Source organism: Babylonia areolata, chromosome 4 (genome assembly GCF_041734735.1).
Source record: "Babylonia areolata isolate BAREFJ2019XMU chromosome 4, ASM4173473v1, whole genome shotgun sequence".
NCBI classification, from domain to species: Eukaryota; Metazoa; Mollusca; class Gastropoda; order Neogastropoda; family Buccinidae; genus Babylonia; species Babylonia areolata.
This window is the reverse complement of record NC_134879.1, coordinates 6314503-6335408: the sequence shown is the minus strand read 5'-3', so window position 1 is coordinate 6335408 and position 20906 is coordinate 6314503. Positions and strand designations below refer to the sequence as shown.

The 20906-nt window shown below is 45.6% G+C and overlaps 1 long non-coding RNA gene across 1 annotated transcript in view; it reads right to left on the bottom strand.

The window, feature by feature from the left end:
* Window positions 1–14008: 14008 nt before the first annotated feature.
* Window positions 14009–20906, bottom strand: part of LOC143281547 (uncharacterized) — a 7655-nt gene continuing 757 nt past the window's right edge. Inside the window, exons 2-3 of the long non-coding RNA XR_013055133.1 lie at window positions 15557–15799; window positions 14009–14250 (exon numbers count right to left, since the gene is read on the bottom strand). This is a non-coding gene — a long non-coding RNA (uncharacterized LOC143281547). The remainder of the gene's footprint in view (window positions 14251–15556; window positions 15800–20906) is intronic.

The window sequence follows — 20906 nt, the reverse complement described above, 5'->3', positions numbered from 1 at the left end:
ACCAGGCGCCGTTACCGAGATTTGAACCCGGGACCCTCAGATTGAAAGTACAACGCTTTAACTGCTCGGCTATATCGCCCGTCAGATTGCTCGGTCAATTTTGCTGACATAATTATGTGCGTCGAACTAAAAACGGATAGAGCGGGAACGTGTTATGACTTGAATAGAGGGTTTCCCCCCCTTAGTTTCCACTTCGCTTTTAATCCTGACGATCATGACGATAATGATAATGATGATCAGTGCTCTCTCTCTCTCTCTCTCTCTCTCTCTCTCTCTCTCTCTCTCTCTGTGTGTGTGTGTGTGTGTGTGTGTGTGTGTGTGTGTGTTTGACAGCGGTTGTCATAATTCTATCTCCAACCTTCATCACACTACTAACTAGGAGAGAAAAAACCCTGTGTATATGGGCTCTGTGTGTGTGTGTGAGTGTGTGTGTGTGTGTCTGTGTTTGTGTATGTGTGTGTGTGTGTGTGTCTGTGTCTGTGTGTCTGTGTGTCTGTGTTTGTGTATGTGCTCGCGACGGCGTTTGTGCGTGCGTGCGTGCATTTGGACGTTGTGTGTGTGTATTTGTTGGATGGGAGAGGTGGATCGAAGTGATGGTAGTATGCACGTGTCAGTAATTTGTGCATGTCCGTGCATGCATGTCGCGCACGTGTGTGTCACTTTTGTGCGTGCCTGTGCATGCATGTAGCTCTGCGCACGGCATAATAATTACTGCGGCTGTCTGTGTGAATGTGGATCCGTTGGTTACCTGCGTGGAGTGTGTACAAGCGCCGAGCAAAACAGTCAGGCCTTTCATTGAAATTAGCCTAGCCTGTTTTAAGATATATATGTATATGTGTGTGTGTGTGTGTGTATATATATATATATATATATATATATATATATATATATATATATAAGCCAAAAACAACAACAAAAACCCCCCAAAAGATGTTATTATGAAAGACAGTGAAAATTACATTTCTTGACGCTTTGTTTAAACTGTTTGTGGTTCTTTGCTATTTTCTTCTGTCTGTCTGTCTCAGTCTCTGCCCCCCCCCCCCCTCTCTCTCTCTCTCTCTCTCTGAGTGTTTTTATCTCTCTCAACATCGATAAAAAATCATATATATAATTTTATTTTATTCACCGTGTAGGTGTAACATTATGGGTGAAATGGGCTACAACCCACGCACTAATAATCTCAGTAGCTCGGGTGTGCACGGACGCACCCACAAAGCCAAAAATCGCACTGACAGCATCAAAACGTCTTTTAATTTTGTTGTTTATGCACCCGCGTTTTCTACATCGTAGACAGTATAAATGAAAAAAAAGAAAAAGAAAAAAAGAAAGAAAAAAGGTAGCGTGGTATCAGCTTGCAGATAATTGAAAAGAACCCCCCCCCCCTCACCCCTCTCTCCGTCCCCGCCCCCCCCCCCCCCCCCCCCCCCGCCTCCCGACACACACACACCGCTACCCCCCACCCTCTTTCTCCTCCCCGATATGATTATGAATAAAAACAACAACACGCACACACACTGGGCACACACACACACACACACACTGGGCACACACTGGGCACACACACACACACAAACACTGGGCACGCACACACATACACACGCACACTGGACACACACACAAACACACACACCACTGGGCACACACAAACACACACACACACACACACCACTGGGCACACACAAACACACACAAACACACACACACACACACACACTGGACACACACACTGGGCACACACACACTGGGCACACACACACACACACACACACACACACACACACACACACATCACTGGGCACAAACACACACACACACCACTGGACACACACAAACACACACACACCACTGGACACACACACATACTGGGCACACACACTGGACACACACACACACACACACACACACACAAAGAACGTTGCTGACGCTATAGGTGAGGCAATGGGGGTGGGGAATACCCACCTACACTAACCGTCACAATTAACAGGGAAACAAAGCGTAAACAACTCATTACATCAGCACACACACACCTCAGCAATTATAAGCGCGGAGCTATAGGCACGTGCGTCGCAGAAATCGGAAAATTGTCTGACTGGCTGAAAATGACCCCTGGCAACAAGGACATGATAATAATGACTGTGAAGAAATCGGCGTGCATGGGTCAGTTAGCGCTCGCTTATAATCGTGTATTTAGAGTGAAAGTCGCGGTTCTAAAACAGAATTAACGATGAACCTTGATGCTTTATCATTATGATTATTATTATCATTGTTATTGTTATTATTATTATCATTATCATTCTTGTTGTTTGGGGACATGGATGATAATCTATCAGCAAAGGTCTCAACTTGAATAAACCAGTCTGAGCTTACGTCTCAGAAGATCTCTCTCTCTCTCTGTATATATATATATATATATATATATATATATATATATATATATATATATATATATATATATATATATATATATATATATATATATATGTGTGTGTGTGTGTGTGTGTGTGTGTGTGTGTGTGTGTGTGTGTGTTGTTGTTGTTGTTGTTGTCTTCAGTTTAACGTCTTTCCACTTGAAGTGATATTAGACGAGGGAAAAAAACCCCAAAAAACAACAAAAAACAAAACAAAACAAAAAACCCTGGGGGTATGGGTTGTGGGAGGTGGAGGGGTAAAAGTGTGTGTATGTGTGGAGGGTGGATAGGGAGAGACAACGCTAGGGAAAATGGAAACGTTATAAACGCCAATCTAATAATAATAATAATAATAATGGTATTTATATAGCGCTGGATCTTGTGCAGAGACAAATCAAAGCGCTTTCGCACCAGTCATTCACACGCATGCATAACTCTAATACTGCAGAAACTAAAGACAAGGAAGGGCAGGCAAGGGAGGCTATTTTGGGAAGAGGTGGGTTTTAAGGCCAGACTTGAAAGAGCTGAGTGTGGAGACTTGACGAAGCGAAAAAGGAAGTTCATTCCAATCGCAAGGTCCAGAAACAGAGAAAGAACGGCGGCCAATAGTCGAGTGTTTGAATCTGGGTATGCGTAAACAGAGTGGATCCGAGGCCGATTGTAGTGAGCGAGATGGAGTGTAGAGGTGAAGGCAGCCGCAGAGATAGGAAGGGGCAGTTTTGTGAATGCATCTATAACATAGAGTGCTGATCTTGTACTTTATTCGGTGTGAGATAGGGAGCCAGTGGAGATGTTGCAAAAGAGGAGTGATGTGCTCAGATCTTTTCTTTCTGAGGACGAGTCGGGCAGCAGAGTTTTGTATGCGCTGAAGGGGCTGAATGGATGAAGCAGGCAGACCAGACAATAAAGAGTTACAGTAGTCAAGGCGAGAGAGAATGAGAGAAACAAGTCTAGATGTTGCGTCAGTGGATAGATATTTCCGGACGGCACTGATGCGTCGCAGTTGACAGTAGCAGGACTGACATGTCTGACTCAAACAACTATAACAAATGTCCTATAGGACTACGCAGCAAACCTTTTGCAATAACAAATAACATATTGGAATTGTTAATAACACATTCAAAAGAACTTTTGGTGAAGTCTGGCAAAAAACATTTTAGATTCTTACATTCGAATATTACATGGTTGCTAGAAATATGTTCTCCACATATGCATCTGACATCTTTGCTGAACTTAGTTATAAAAGCGTTCAGTTTTATCCTGTTTGATAATGTATGAATCTGCCGTAATCTTGTTAAAATACTGTATGTATATGACTGATTGATAGTTCCCAGTTGTTGAATATTAATTACACTATGGTTTAAAGCTTTACCGTTTTCCTGGTATAGTTCTCTGACTTTGTTCCACGATGTTTTTTCTAGTATTCGATAACCCTCTTGTACAGACAGAGGCACATAAAGTTCTATGGTTCCCTGTTCGTTTTTTGCACCTTTTCTTGCAGCCCTGTCAGCCCATTCATTGTAGAAAATACCTAGATGTGAAGGAACCCAGCAAAACGTAATATGTGTTCCTTTTAAGCTTAAAAGATGTAAAATGTGGCTGATTTCTATTATGATTTTGGATTTGTTTTTACAATTTGAAGAGTTTAAAGCACATAATACAGATTTGGAATCAACGCAAAACAAGACTTGTAGAATGCAAATTGGAAGATCAAGAATATGATTTAGAGCCATAAGAACAGCAATAAGTTCAGCAGTGAATATTGAACGATTTTTACCAATATAATAATTTTTTTTTTAATGATCTTTCCGTTTTCAGTTCTGGTATAACGAAAGCTGAACCTGCTTGACCATTGTCTAATAGTGTAAATGATCACAGTAGCTATTTTGAAGGTGTAGACTTCCGTTGCCATGATATTCAGATTTTCATTCTTTTTAATGTCAGTATGATTAACATCAAATTGTGCTTTATTCATCTCCCAGATGGGGTGTGGACTTACAGTCTTCTGTGTGTCTACGTCATCTGAATTAATTCCAGACTTTTCGAACAGGTTTGACACAAATGTGCCAATGGGTGTTAAATAAGATATGTTTTTAGCTCTTTTGGGGAAGTTTTTGGATGTAATTTTTACTTCCTCTGATGTATAATTTTCAGTTGTTGAGCTTCTCAATACGTATTTAGCACATGCGAGGTTGCGGTATTCATCTAAAGGTAGTACTCCTACTTCTTTGTATGTTCCGAGGGTTGATGCATGGAAAGGTACACAAAGGGCAAGTCTAAATGCCTTACAGTCTATGCTTTGAAGTTTCTTTAGCAAATATTTTGAAGCATTGAAAAAGACTTCATGTCCATAGGATAGTTTGGATCGAATAAGTGATGATGATAAATGTTTCAAAATCGTTGCATCTTGTCCCCAGTACTGTTTACTCACAATTTTGAGTAAGTTTAAAGATTTTCTTGCTTTTGTTATTATATATTCAGTATGACTATTCCAAGTTAGTTTTGAAGTAAGTATCAATCCTAAAAACTTAACAGTATCTTTATACTGAATTGTCTCATTTTCAGTCTTAAATGTTGGTAACTCTTCTGGGTTTGTACCATTGTTAAAAAGCACAATGTGTGTTTTTTTCTGATGATAATGTAAGACCATTATCAGCAGTATATCTATTTCTCTTTGGTATGTTTTCTTGATATAGTTTAAAGCCCTTTTGGATGTATTCCGTTTCATAGTTACGTTCATCCACATACATATATCATCTGCGTATTGCACTAGGATCACATCTTTTGATAAGTGTTTGGGTAAGTCGTTCAACAAGATATTAAATAGCACAGGGGCAATAACAGAACCTTGGGGTAATCCCATGTGAAGAGTTTTAGGATTTGAGTACGTATTCCCGACCCGTACCTGTATACTTCTTTCACTCAGGAAATCTTTGAAATAATCATAGAGATGTCCTGAAAAGCCAACAGATTTCAGTTTAAAGAGTAACTTTGCATGCCAAACTTGAGCATAGGTTTTCTTCACATCAAAAAAAGTTGCAAGAATGTTTTACCTTATAGCAAATTGTTGTTTTACATGTGTTGTAAGTTTTACCAAGTTATCAATTGCAGATCTACCTCTCTGAAAGCCCGCTTGGTTAATTGGGATAATCTTATTTTTATGACAATAGTACATCAGCCTTCTCAACATTATTCTTTCCATTAGTTTACCTGTATGTGATGTTAGTGCAATTGGCCTGTAGCTGCTCTTATCTGTTTTGCATTTTCCTTGTTTATGAACTGGTATCACAATAGACTGTTTCCATTGTGCTGGCATTAAACCATCAATCAAGCAGTTTTGAAAAATCTCAAACAATAAAACAAAATTTTCTGGTAAATGTCTCAGCATCTCATTTGAGACTGCATCAAGTCCTACAGATGTTTTCTTTTTAGGGAGGGATTCTAATGCTTCTTTAACCTCGTTGAGTGTGAGTGGAGCATTGAAGTACTGACTGTTATCAGGACTTGGATCTGTATAATCACTTTTGCTCTCTTTTTTGGTTCTGTGTTTTCTGTTTTTAAGTGAGAGACCTTCCAGTCGCATAGACTCTGAGAACATTTCTACAAATGTTTCTGCCTTCTCTACATTGGACGGAAAATCTATGTCTTTTATCTTAATAGGACAAGATGGCAAATTTATACCTTCTTTCATTTCATGAAATTTTTTCCATACCTTTTTAGCATCTTTATGATCAGAAATCTCCCTATTACAGAAGGAAGACCAATATTGTCTTTTTGCCTGTGCAATGACCATGTTGCTATGATGGTTTGCCTTTTTCTTTTCAATAAGATTCTCTGGTGATTTGTTATTCAGATAAGTTATAAATTTAGATTTTTTATTAGCTACTGCTGCTTCACAGGCTGGTGTCCACCAGATATTTCCTGAATGCTTGCTTGATTTAAGTGAATTGTATTTTGGAATTATGTCGGCAGCTTGTAAAATGGTGTCAGTGAAGAAGGAATATAATGTATCTATATCCGCGGTGTTTGTGAACTCTGTGTTATAGCTAGCAAGCATACTTTCGAATTTCTCCCAGTTAGCATCTTTATAGTTATATCTTGGAACTTTGTCTTTTTGAAATTCTGAAGGTCTTTGAGTTTCATTAAAAGTCATGATGATCGGTAAGTGATCACTTCCCAATGTATCTTTATATGTCGTCCATTTAGATTCTGGATACAACGTAGGAGATATGAAAGACAGATCTATAGCAGATGCCCTGTGAGTGACAATATCAGGGATTCTGCTAACGTTGCCATCATTTAAAAGGCTCAAGGAGGAATCAACAATATTTTCTACAAAGTGGTTACAAGTAACTGATACACAATCTTTGTCCCAAAAAGGAGAATGGGCGTTAAAATCTCCCCCAATCAAACATTTTTCATTATCCTGAATATTATGTAACCATTCCGAATTTACTTCGTTAGGGCCTCTCGGTAAATATACAGAGACGATACGTAGATTTAGGTGATCACAGAGCTTAACACGTGCCGCGCATGAATGAAAATCTGGAGTAGTGTTGGTGGTGTGTCCATCGAGATCGATGATGACCATCGTTGTCATCCTGCTGGGGGACGGGGGGAGGGTGGTGGTGGGGTGGGGGGGAGGATGCTCATGAATCTATCTGTGAATGCGCAGATGGCTGAATAGTCCAATCTCCGCACGAAATGTTCGCTGACAATTGGGGCAGACAAAGACAGGCATACCATTGTCAGGGAGCTTGTTTGCCCGTGACTTTCTGGCCTGCCTCTTCTGAACAGCTGCAGCAGTCCTGTTGGCCTCGCACAACTTGGCGCCTTTGTGCACAGCAGCGCGCCATTTGTCACGGTCCACTGCAGATTCCTCCCAGGAGTCAGGGTTGATATCAAACGCTTTCAGAGAGACTTTCAGAGTATCTCTGAAGCGCTTCTTCTGACCTCCGTGTGATCTCTTCCCTTGTTGCAGCTCGCCATAGAAGAGCCTTTTGGGCAGCCGATGGTCTGGCATGCGCGCCACGTGTCCAGCCCAGCGAAGCTGGGACTGCATCAGGATGGTGAAGATGCTGGGAAGGGTGGCTTTTGCGAGCACCTCTGTGTCTGGGGTCCTGTCTTGCCACTTGATGTTCAGTAGCTTCCTGAGGCATGTTGTGTGGAAGTGGTTAAGCTTCTTGGCATGTCGTTGGTACACTGTCCAAGTTTCGCAGGCGTACAGTAGTGTGGGGGAGAACTACTGCTCTATAGACCTTTAGCTTGGTCTCAAGACTAATGCCTCTTCTGTTCCAGCCAATTGCATTGAGTCTACCAAAAGTTGCGCTTGCTCTTGCAATCTTGACGTTCACTTCATCGCCGATGGTCGCATTTCGTGACAGTGTGCTGCCAAGGTATGTGAACCGCTCCACCGCACTGAGTCTCTGACCGTTGACTGTGATGTTGGGCTCAACGTAGGGTTTCCCTGGGGCTGGCTGATGGAGAACTTCAGTTTTCCTCGTGCTGATGGTAAAGCCGAAGTTCCTGCTGGCAGTGGCAAACTTGTCGACGCTGAGTTGCATGTCAGCTTCAGATCCAGCGTTGAGGGCACAATCATCAGCAAACAAAAAGTCTCTGATGATGTCTGTCATGACCTTCGTTTTTGCTTGAAGCCTTCTGAGGTTAAACAGCTTGCCATCTGTTCGGTACTTTAGGCCGATTCCAACATCGCCATCTCTGATGACATCAGTAAGCATTGCAGAGAACATGAGGCTGAACAGCGTTGGAGCCAGGACGCAGCCTTGCTTGACACCATTTCTGACAGCAAAAGGAGCAGATGTTTCGCCATTGTCCTGGACTCGAGCCTGCATGCCTTCATGGAACTGGCTGACCAAGGATATAAATTTCCGAGGGCATCCGTACTTGGCCATGATCTTCCACAGTCCCTCTCTACTCACAGTGTCGAAGGCCTTAGTGAGGTCGACATAGGTGGAGAACAGATCAGCATTTTGCTCCTGACATTTCTCTTGCAGCTGCCTTGCAGCAAACACCATGTCGGTGGTTCCGCGCTCTTTCCGGAATCCACATTGGCTCTCAGGCAAATGACCTTGGTCAAGGTGCGCTGTGAGGCGGTTTAGTAGGATCCTGGCAAGTATCTTGCCTGCGATGGAGAGCAAGGAAATGCCCCGATGGTTATCACAGGCTTGCCGGTTCCCCTTTCGCTTGTACAAGTGAATGATAGATGCATCTTTGAAATCTTGGGGGATCGTCTCTTCTTTCCACATGAGTGAGTACAGCTGATGGAGCTTCTCAGTCAGCACAGTGCCTCCATTCTTGTAGACCTCTGCTGGTATGGAGTCTGAGCCAGGTGCTTTGCCACTGGATAGCAGACGGATTGCTTTCTGGGTCTCAAGAAGTGTTGGTGGATCGTCCAGTGCTTCGTTGATTGGGACTTGTGGGAGACGGTCTATGGCTTCATCATTTATGGAGGAAGGGCGATTTAAGACACTGTTGAAGTGCTCAGCCCAGCGTTCGAGAATTTTCTCCTTCTCGGTGATCAAGGTATTCCCATCTGCACTGAGGAGGGGGGATGATCCTGAGGATGTGGGGCCGTAGACTTCTTTTAAGGCATCAGAGAACCTCTTCATATCGTGCCTGTCAGCATATCCCTGGATCTCATCAGCTTTGTCACTCAGCCACTTATCCTGCATCTGGCGTAACTTTTGCTGAACAGTCCTGCGGATGGCATCGTACGCATCCTTTTTTGATGTGGACTTTGGGTTGCTCAGGTAGGCTTGATGCAGACGGCGTTTCTCATCCAGAAGCTGCTTGATTTCATCACAGTTTTCATCAAACCAGTCTTTGTGCTTTCTGGTCATGGGTCCCAGGGTCTCTGAAGCTGTACTATAGATCAGCTCACGCAGGGTCCTCCAGTCAGACTCCACATTCTGGTTGTCCAGAGAGGCGGATTCCAGACGATCTTCCAGCAGCTCCACAAAGGACTGTTCGATGGTGATGTTTTTCAGCTTAGCGATGTTGAGCCGTTTTGGAGCCTTCTGGCCTTGGGGGCGTCTCTTGGGCTGGATTCGAATATTCAGCTTCGAGACTACAAGGCGATGGTCTGTCCAACACTCGGCGCCGCACATGGTCTTTGTTATACGTACATCTTGCCTATCCATTTTCCTGACGATGACATAATCGATGAGATGCCAATGCTTTGAGCGAGGGTGCATCCATGACGTTCTGTTACGGGTAGGGAGGCAGAAAACTGTGTTGGTTATCAGCAGTTCGTGCTCTGCACAGGTCTGAAACAAAAGGAATCCATTTGGGTTGCAGTGGCCCACACCGTGCTTTCCAATCACTCCATCCCAGGAGATGTAGTCAGAGCCAACTCTAGCATTGAAGTCCCCAAGAATGATGAGCTTGTCTGCTTTAGGGATAGCAGCAATGACAGAGTGAAGGTCCTCGTAGAACTTCGCCTTCACTTCATCCGGGTTGGTCATGGTTGGGGCGTAGGCACTGATAATGGTGAGGTGCTTCTGGCCAGATGCCAGCGGGAGTTTCATCGTCATAAGCCTATCGTTGACTCCCTTTGGGATTCCAGCTAGCTTGCTGACAAGTGCTGTTTTTACTGCAAAACCAACGCCAGCCTCACGTCGCTCTTCGCTTCCTCGTCCACTCCAGAAGGTGTAACCAGATCCCCGTTCACAGAGCTCGCCTTCGCCTGCAAGCCGAGTCTCACTCAAGGCTGCGATGTCAATGTTGTATCTGGCGAGTTCGGATGCAACTAGTGCCGTTCTCCTTTGGGGTCTGTCCGTGTTATCTCTGTCCAGGAGAATCCTTATGTTCCAAGCACCAATGGTGAGAGGAACGATCCTTGTTTTTTTTCTTTTCTTTCTTGTTTCGACCGCTGATATAGGGTCCCCGCCAGCCGCGGTATGCTGGCCAGGGTGATATGGAGCAGCTTTTCTAGCCCCTTCCTCATGCCAGGGAGGTGGGCAGTGCATTCCTAAAGAGGGCTGCTCAGACGGCTGCCGAGCTCCATCGCTGCTCCTGTCGACGAAGAACGACCCTATGGCCTGAGCCGCCTGCGTGCAGGTCTGCGGCTGCGACTGCCAGTGTACCCACACCTGTCGTTTCGTCGCTCGCCTGTCGCCACAGGACTTGGGGGTGATGAAATGATGAAGGATGAAAGGTCATTTTGGATGACTGATGACTTGCGCGATGAGTTTGTTTAAAGTGAAGAGGAGTTGCGCAACGTCGACCTCACTCTCTCGTCCGGGTCCACCAATTTCCAGTGGCAAGACTAAGTCTTGTAGTGTTAGGTGCTGGTAGAGAGCATACACTGTACTCTATTCCTTCTTGAATATATAGTGCGGCACTGATTTTTGTGGCAGTATCTACATGTTGGTGCACAGGTGGATAATAATAACCTGGAAGCTTAGGTAATTTATTCTTCTTCACATTTAGGGATTGTAATATAAGCGTTTGGTAATTATTATTTGCTAAATGTTGGATGAGATATGGCAAGTTTGTGGAAATAGATCTAGCGTTCCACTGCATGATCTGGATTGCATGTTTGCGAGTGGGGGGCATTGTGAAAGAGGGTGTATGTATTGGAAAAAAAAAAGATGAAATAAAATTTATGATATTATCTTATGGCACACGCAAAACAACAACAACAACAATAAAAGTTCACAGTTATAAACCGATTTTCAAACAAGCATTATTGTCACGTATAACAGCAGCTGCAAATATGACCTGGGTGTGCAGTAGGTCTATGTCTATTTCCATACCGCAGCTGGTGCAGTTACAAGCTGATGTCTAAAAGTCACCACCTATAGTTTTCTAACATTCTAAAATCGCTGTGTTGTGGCTGTATTCTCCACCAAAGAAAATCTGATTCCGTGTATAATTATAGGATGTTGAGCGTAGCCCTGGTATTGTCTCTGCTGGTCGACGCCTGGTATTTGATGGCGATGACTGTTGTTGAATCGACGTCGTCTTCTTGGTTGTTGCCAGAACATGGAGTGCAGGTGTCTACCGATGTTTCTTGCCAGAATGCATGATCCTTGGGCATTTGGATGCAGGTGATCTTTGAAGTGTGTGTGTGTGTGTGTGTGTGTGTGTGTGTGTGTGTGTGCATATACGTGTACGTATCAGTGATGTTTTTAAAAAAGATCTGCACCAATCCTGATAGTCATCAACACTGTTTCGCTCAGTTCTACAAATTGAGATTGATTCAACAGTATAATTATAGCATGCCTGACGAACTTGTTTTCCGAACTGCAAAGTCTGAGCACAGAGCATATTGTAAGTCATCGTTTTGCATGAGCGCTTGACTGAGCGCGAAAGAATTCTAAACTTCACAATAAAAAACAATTAAAAAAGAAGAAGAAGAAAAGAAAGGGAAAAAGGAGGAAACAAACATAAATCTGTTACGCTGAAAGCAGCTTGCAAAAGATGGAGCTTGAAAAGATTGATTTTTAAAATCTTTTTTATTTTTTATTTTATTTTTTTATAGATAGGAATAATTTTTGTCGAATAATTGCCAGAGAAAAAGGGCGGTGAGCAATGGGAAAGAAGAGTAACGTCAAAACATCTTCAGGTTCTCTTTTTCTGTTTCGGGTTTTGGTGATGTCCCCGTTTGATCTGAAAGTGTGGTTCATTTCTTTTCTCCGAATGACCATCATTATTTATCATGCACTGAATCAATTCTTGATTCTAAACTCGTTTGTTTGTTTTTTGTTTGTTTGTTATTTATTTATTTATTTATTTATTTTTGTATGGTTTTATATTGTTTTGTGTTATTTTCTGTTTGTTACAACAGATTTCTTTGTGTGAAATTCGGGTTGCTCTCCTCGTGGAGAACACGTTGCCTTTGTGCTGTCACGAATAAGATTTCTGTTACATATAAAAATGCAACACATACCCAGGCTCACACCTTCCGCTACCAATTCCGATCAAGGACAATAACGAAATCATTTTCATTTTCCTTTCTTGCACATTTATTCTTCCAGAACCCCTTTCCCACAACAAATATAATCACGAACACATTCTTACCACCGGCCTAACGCTCTCTCATTCAGTTCAATTCCTAACCTACTTCAAAAATCCAACATCACTTTAGATCTAGACATAACAATAAAAGACGAGCACAGATGAAGAACCAAAACTTACATTCTGAATCCTGAGGAGGGAGCCACCTAAACAAAATAACACAAGGAGGGTTGCTGGTTCTCGACAGTCTGGCACTTGGTAATGTTCAACTTTAGAATACTAAACTCAGGGGGGCTGTTTAGACGAAAAACAAAGGGTGTTTTAGGCTCACCTCGATGCGCTGAGTTGAATGGAACCCTCAGCTAAGCTCTAGGACCACTCCTTTCCCATGAAACTGCGACAAATACACAGTAAGCAGAGTACTCCTTCCCCACCTGCACGCCATTTTGACTGCTGATGAGGTGGGTGATCAGCAGTCAAAATGGCTTGCAGGTGGTTGCTCTGGCTGTGATCGGCTGAGCTTACTGTGTATAAAATTGTCGCAGTTTCATGGGAAAGTAGTGGTCGTACAGCTTAGCTGAGGGTTCCATTCAACTTAGCGCATCGAGGTGAGCCTAAGACACCCTTTGTTTTTCGTTTAAACAGCCCCCCTGAGTTTAGTATTCTAAAGTTGAACATTACCTGGCACTTTTTAAATACATTCATCCTACTTTCATCCTACAGCATTCTCTCTACAAATTTCATGCTCACATCTCTCTCTCTCAAACCAAAAAGTGAAGTCGAACCGTTGACTCCTCATCCCAACTTCCGACTCTCCCGTCCGACCAATCAGACGGGAGCGCACAAAAATCGTCCATTTCGCTCCGACATGTGCAATACTTCCTTTTTTTTCTCCTTCCCTTTTTATTATTTTTTTAATTTTTATTTTTTAAATAAGATGTATGGATGCATATCATTGAACTGAAGGTTAGCGATCAGACTGCAAGTTCACCCATTCATCCACTCGATCCTTCATTCAATCGGTCAATCGGTCAGTCAGGTTTTTTTCTCTCTCTCCCTCCCCCCCGCCCCCTCTCTCTCTCTGTGTTTTTTCTTTCTGTGACACAGGAGCACAACAGCACTGAGCGTGTCCGGCATTCCATGATCCATGGAAACAGTATGCTCGTGACTCTTGAGTCATAACTTGTGATTATCGTGGTCACTGCATGAGCCACACCGTCATCATTATTATCGCCACCACCACCACCACCACCACCACCTAACACCATCCTCACCATAACGACCATCATCACCACCACCACTACCATCGCAACCTACCACCATCACCTGCCTCCCACAACCACCACTACTACCAACACCACCACCACCACCACTACCACCGACGCTATCGAGTGCCTCGGAACAGCAACAACAACAACAGGAAGTGGTTTGAGTTAGTGACATCCGGGTTATAGATAAGATTGTTCAGTTACGGACTTCCTGTTCAGGAGAGAGCCCACCCCCTCCCTCCCTATCCCCCCACCTCCACACACCCTCTGGACTACACCCCCCCCCCCCTTCCCCCGTTACCTTACGTCCTCCCCCTCTCTCTCACCCCACTACCTCCCTTCCGCCCTAACCTCGCACTCTCTTCAGCAGCGCTGACTGAATTTCCCAGAAAGAAAACCTCCTAACTTGACTGATGCGCCATCCGTCGTGTCTAGTCTTCTCCTGGGAAAATGACTGAGGAGCCGGAGCTGGAAACCCCCCAGTGAAGCTTGCTGGCCTTGCCTGCTTCATGTCGTCATACATCCAGTTCGGTCCGTATGGATGTCTACGTTAGTAAGTTATTAAAGTGTCAACTTGTTTTACTGCTGGTCGTCTGAATGGAACAGAAAAAGAAATGAATAGAATGCTTTAATGCCACGAAAGGTACATCACACACCACACACACACCACACACACACATCCATACACACATCCACACACACACACACACAACACACACGTCCATACACGCACACACATACACACACACACATACACACACACACACCTCACACGCACATCCATACACACATCCACACACACGCACACACACACACACACACACACACACTCACACGCACACACACAGGCTACAGATATGTGTTATGTTTACCATAGCCGGAGGTCTTTCCAGAGCCCCCCAGCAGTTGTTTTCACAGGTTTTATAGACGGTTTAAAACAGACTTCTTCTTCTTCTTCGTTCTTGAGCTGCAACTTCCACTTTCAGTCGTATGTACACGAGTGCGCTTTAACGTGTATGAACGTTTTTACCCCGCCATGTAGGCAGCCATACTCCGTTTTCGGGCCGCAGTATCCATGCTGGGTATTTTCTTGTTTCCATATCCCACCGAACGCTGACATGGATTACAAGATCTTTAACTTGCGTATTTGATCTTCTGCTTGCGTGTGTACACACGAAGGGGGTTCAGGCACTAGCAGGTCTGCACATATGTTGACCTGGGAGATCGGAAAAATCCCCACCCTTTAAACACCTTGTGCCGTTACCGAGATTCGAATCCGGGCCCTCAGATTGAAAGTCCAACGCTTTAACCACTCGGCTATTGCGCCCGTCTATGAAACAGTCAAGCCCTACAGAGACCAGCTTAAGCAAGGCGAATTTAAGAGCTATGCCAAAATCATCTGAAGATCACAGTCTGGTCTGCTTGAAGTGGATTTAATTCATATTTGATGTTCGTAACACTGTGGCTGTGTTATGTGTTCACTGTGGTGTGCAGGTGCTGTTTCCCGAGCACACCATTAGCTTCGGCCTGTCGATGCTCCGTGTGTTTGCGTTGTCTTTACTTACTTGCTTTTGAGAAGAAAAAAGAAAGTGTGGATCCAACATCAAGTCAGCTGCACTGTGATTATCCAGTCAGTGAATTGAACCCTCTACCAACAGACAACTCGATCGCTGTTGCCTGCCAACACTCCTGTGCACTTGGACGAAAAGAGTCCACGACTCGAAACGTCGTTTTCTCATCATCTTTGATACTGTTACATCATCTGTTGTTATTTCTACTTCGTTTCTACAAGGACCTGCAGTCGTCACTTTTTCTTCTCCATTTGTTATTTCTTTACGGAATCATTTGTAGCCAAGTGCTCAGCTGGCTACAAGCCGTTGTTCAACTAATAGCACATACCGTAAAGCAGACGACAGTTTCACTCCAGTGACGGTGTCCAACCATTGACATGAGGAGGTAACTCCTGTGGCGTAACACTATTAGATTCGAATTTAAACTGAAAGCTGTAAGCGTCCGCCGGTCACTTCACGAGGTGCCGCTCTCAAGCACACATAGAATGTGTCGCACACACCATCAGCTGCCGGACATTCTACTGCATTGTCTTCTCTCTTCTTCTCTTCTCCTCTTCTTCTTCTCTTGATACTGTAACAAAACAATAGAAAAACCCTTTTGTGACTGGCCTCTACATGTTTCTGACCTGCGCGTGGATCTTTTCTATCATTTAATTCAGTAAACCAATAATTCTTTTGTACCGTCCCTTTCGTATGTGGAGTGATGGCCTAGAGGTAACGCGTCCGCCTAGGAAGTGAGAGAATCTGAGCGCGCTGGTTCGAATCACGGCTCAGCCGCTGATGTTTTCTCCCCCTTCACAAGACCTTGAATGGTGGTCTGGACGCACGTCATTCGGATGAGACGATAAACTGAGATCCCGTGTGCAGCATGCACTTAGCGCACATAAAAGAACCCACGACAACAAAAGGGTTGTTCCTGGCAAAATTCTGTAGAAAAATCCACTTCGATGGGAAAAACAAATAAAACTGCACCCAGGAAAAAGTACAAAAAAATGGGTGGCACTGTAGTGTAGCAACGCGCTCTCCCTGGGGACAGTAGCCCGAATTTCACACAGAGAAATCTGTTGTGATAAAAAGAAATACAAATACAAATAATAGTATATATATATATATATATAAAACACCGTTCTGGTGACGTACAGAAAGGGCACGTATTCCACTTGTTCAGTCATTACACCAGAATTAGAGAAAAACAAAGGTTAAAGGTGCCGTATAGCCTTTTACACGGTCATCGGGGCCGTTGAATGTACATCCAGAGTGTCTGGGGCTAGGTAGGTACAGCAAGGCAGGGCAGGGCAGGGCAGGGCAGGGCAAGGCAAGGCAAGGCAGGGCAAGGCAGGGCAGGGCAGGGCAGGGCAAGGCAGGGCAAGGCAAGGCAAGGCAAGGCAGGGCAGGGCAAGGCAAGGCAGGGCAAGGCAAGGCAAGGCAGGGCAGGGCAGGGCAGGGCAGGGTAGGGCAAGGCAAGGCAAGGCAGGGCAGGGCAAGGCAAAGCAGGGCAGGGCAAGGCAAAGCAGGGCAGGGCAGGGCAGGGCAAGGCAAGGCAGGGCAGGGCAAGGCAAAGCAGGGCAGGGCAGGGCAGGGCAAGGCAAGGCAAGGCAGGGCAGGGCAGGGCAGGGCAGGGCAAGGCAAGGCAAGGCAAGGAAGGGCAGAGCAAGGCAAGGCAAGGCAGGGCAGGGCAGGGCAGGGCAAGGCAAGGCAAGGCAAGGCAATGCAAGGCAAGGCAAGGCAAGGCAGGATCGGGCAGGGCAAGGCAAGGAAAGGCAGGGCAGAGCAGAGCAGGGCAGGGCAGGGCAAAGCAAGGCAAGGAAAGGCAGGGCAGGGCAGGGCAGGGCAGGGCAAGGCAAGGAAAGGCAGGGCAGGGCAGGGCAGGGCAAGGCAGGGCAGGGCAAGGCAGGGCAGGGCAGGGCAGGGCAGGGCAGGGCAGGGCGGGGCAAGGCAAGGCAGGGCAAGGCAAGGCAAGGCAAGGGAGGGCAGGGCAGGGCAAGGCAGGGCAGGGCAAAGCAAATCAGGGCAAGGCAAGGCAGGGCAGGGCAAGGCAAGGCAAGGAAAGGCAGGGCAAGGCAAGGCAAGGCAAGGCAAGGCAAGGCAAGGCAGGGCAGGGCAGGGCAGGGCAGGGCAGGGCAAGGAAGGGCAGGGCAAGGCAAGGCAAGGCAAGGCAAGGAAAGGCAAGGCAGGGCAGGGCAGGGCAGGGCAGGGCAGGGCAAGGCAAGGAAGGGCAGGGCAAGGCAAGGCAAGGCAAGGAAAGGCAGGGCAAAGCAAATCAGGGCAAGGGAAGGCAAGGCAAGGCAAGGCAAGGCAGGGCAGGGCAGGGCAGGGCAGGGCAGGGCAGGGCAAGGCAAGGCAAGGCAAGGCAGAAGGCAGGGCAGGGCAAGGCAAGGCAAGGCAAGGCAAGGCAAGGCAGGGCAGGGCAGGGCAGGGCAGGGCAGGGCAGGGCAAGGCAAGGCAAGGCAAGGCAGGGCAGGGCAGGGCAGGGCAGGGCAAGGCAAGGCAAGGCAAGGGAAGGCAGGGCAAGGCAAGGCAAGGCAAGGCAAGGCAAGGCAAAGCAAATCAGGGCAAGGGAAGGCAAGGGAAGGCAAGGCACAATCGAGTACTAAAAAAAAACCAAAAAACAAAAAAAACAAAAAAACAAAAAAAATAATAAAAGGAGCGAAAATGGAGAGACTGGGTGATAGAGATCGAAAGGAAGGTGGGAAACTACTGAGCCAAAGCACACAACAATATACATGTACCCATTATTACAGATATTCTCACACTTAAGTCGGTAAATGCAGATTTCAGGGATATCGGCGGCATATTTTTTGTGTCGAAAATTGTTTTCTATCGATCGCATCAATGAAAAAAAAAGAGAAAAAGGGAGAAAGAAACAAGAGTGGAAGGGAGAGCGACAACAGACAGACAGACAGACAGACAAACACACTACACTACACACACACACACACACACACACACACACACACACACACACACACACACACACACACAACACACACACACACACACACACACACACACACACACACACACACACACATACACACAACACACACACACACACACACACACACACACACACACACACAACACTGACACACACACACACACACACACACACACACACACACACACACACACACACACACACAACACTCACACACACACACACACACACACACAACACACACACACACACACACACACACACACACACACACACACACACACACACACACACACACACACACACACACACACACACACACACACACACACACACAAGAAAAAAGACAACAGCAACAAAACAACACAACAAACAAAAACAAACCAAACAAAAACAGGAAAGATGAGATGATGAGAAACAGAGAGAACGAACGAACTGAAATACTCTAAAAATATTAAAGCAATATTCAGTGTCGGTGTTACATAATTATGTCTGTCGTCAGCCCCAAACATCACCACCCTCCTCCTTACCTACCTCCACTCTTCCAGCAAATCTACCTACCTCTCCCCCACCCTTCCCTCACAACCCATTGCCTTCACTCCACCTGCTTACCCCACTCCCTTCCCCATTACCTCTCTGTCTCTCCATCTCTCTCTCTCTCTGTCTATGTCTTTCTCTCTGTCTCTGTCTTTCTGTCTCTCTCTCTCTGTCTCTGTCTCTCTCCCTCTCTGTCTTTGTCTCTCTGTCTCCCTCTCTGTCTCTCCCTCTCTGTCCCTCTCTCTCTGTCTCCCTCTCTCTCTCTCTCTGTCTCTCTCTGTGTCTCTGTCTCTCCCTCTCTGTCCCTCTCTCTGTATCTCTCTGTGTCTCTCTCTCTATATCTCCTTCTCTGTCTCTCTCCTCTTATCTCCCCTTCATCAGTTCATGGATCTGACGATTTGCTGACGGGCTGGCAACTGCCCCTGATAGTGGATGTTGATCACAGCTGGGCAGGCTGTCATCATCATTAACGTTTGGTCTGCCGGGGTTTTTCCCACTCCCCCCCCCCCCCCCCCCCCTGCGGACACACACACACACACACACACACACACACACACACACACACACACACTAAAACCGCAGGTGAGTTTATTGAGTGGTGTCAGTTGTGTGTATGTAGTGGCCCAGTTCGTGGGCAATGTGCGGGTATGGTTCCTCGTTGGTGTCAGTAGTGAGTGAGAAAATGTGTGATGGGGGTGGGGGGATCGGTTGGGGGCGGGGTGTGGGTGGGGTAGGTGGTAGGGAAAGGGAGAGTGCGCGCGCGCGCGCGTGTGTGTGTTGCGCGCGCGCGTGCCAGGCGTTGTGGGTCATAATGTGCACGCATGTCACAGTGTATGCGCGCATACGTGTGTGCATGAGTGTGCGTGTGTATTTCGCGTGCGGACGTGCATAAGTGTGCGTGTGCGCGCACGCACGCGCGTGTTAGTACCGGGGATTTTTTCTCTCACTTTTTTTTCACAGCCTCTTTAAATAAAACAGCTGTTCGGTATTTCTGCATGTTGTTGTTACTTCTACACAGTTAACACACCGACCACAGATACTGTCGTATCAAGTGTCCGTCAGTTACTCTGTCACTGTCAGTTTGTTTGGTCAGCAGCTTCGTCTTCTTAATGAACACGAAGGCTGCTGTATCGTGACGTGTCATGTTGACACGGAAAACTCAAGTGCATGTATTTCGTGCTTACAGAAATTTTTAAAATAATTTTATTATTATTATTATTATTATTATTATTATTATCATTATTATTTATTTTTTTTTTTACACACACAGATAAGTAGGCCCTACACGAGCGCGCGTGACCGCACAAACACGTCCGGCCACAGACACTCAGTACCTCCCGCCACCCCGCCCCCTCCCTCCCCAACCCCCACCCCCACCCCCAGCCCCTCCTCACAATTCTCTACAGTCACACGCACATCGAATGAATGATCAACAAGTTGGCCTACTTTTGGAGGTAACGTTTCCTTCTGACTGAAGTAAGTCTCCATATAAACACTGTTGATGCTTTTGTCCTCTGCCTGTGCATGCAGTTTGTCTTGTTCACAGAAAGTTGAAAAGAAATAAACGGATGAATAGATAGACAGATAGATAGACAGACAGACAGACAGACAGATAGATAGATAGATAGATAGATAGATAGATAGAGAAAGAAAGAAAGATAGAAAGAAAGATATGATAGATAAAAATGCTGATCTGTCGATTTAAAAAGAAGAAGAAGAAGATTCCAGTTGAGTCTGCAACGAGAGACGAGCTATAGGTTTCCCCATGTGCATTATGTAGTGTTCGCAGCGAAAATAACTGTATTTCACTGTCACCATGAAGGCTGACGCAGAGAGCGAGGGGGTGGGGGGTAGGGGGTTTGGGGCCGGGAGGGGGGACTGGGTTGAGGAAGAGGAAGGCGGGAGATAGATAGAAAGAAAATACAGGGAAGTGGCTGGGAGGTGGGAAGGAGGTGTGGTGGAGTGGGGGTGGGGGGACCTGTCAGCATGGTTTGTCGAACAAGTGATGTCAGTCTGCACCTGTCTCTACATCTCTCTGAATTCCACACTCACACACACAGTGAATCGCCGCTGCATCCATTTTAATTAAATGGTTCGATTGGAGTGTTCCTGCCGTGTTACTCCACTGAGCTAATTCTTGCTACAGTTGAAAAGTTAAAACCGTTCAGTTTATCAACATAAGCTGCCGAAACATAGTGATCCG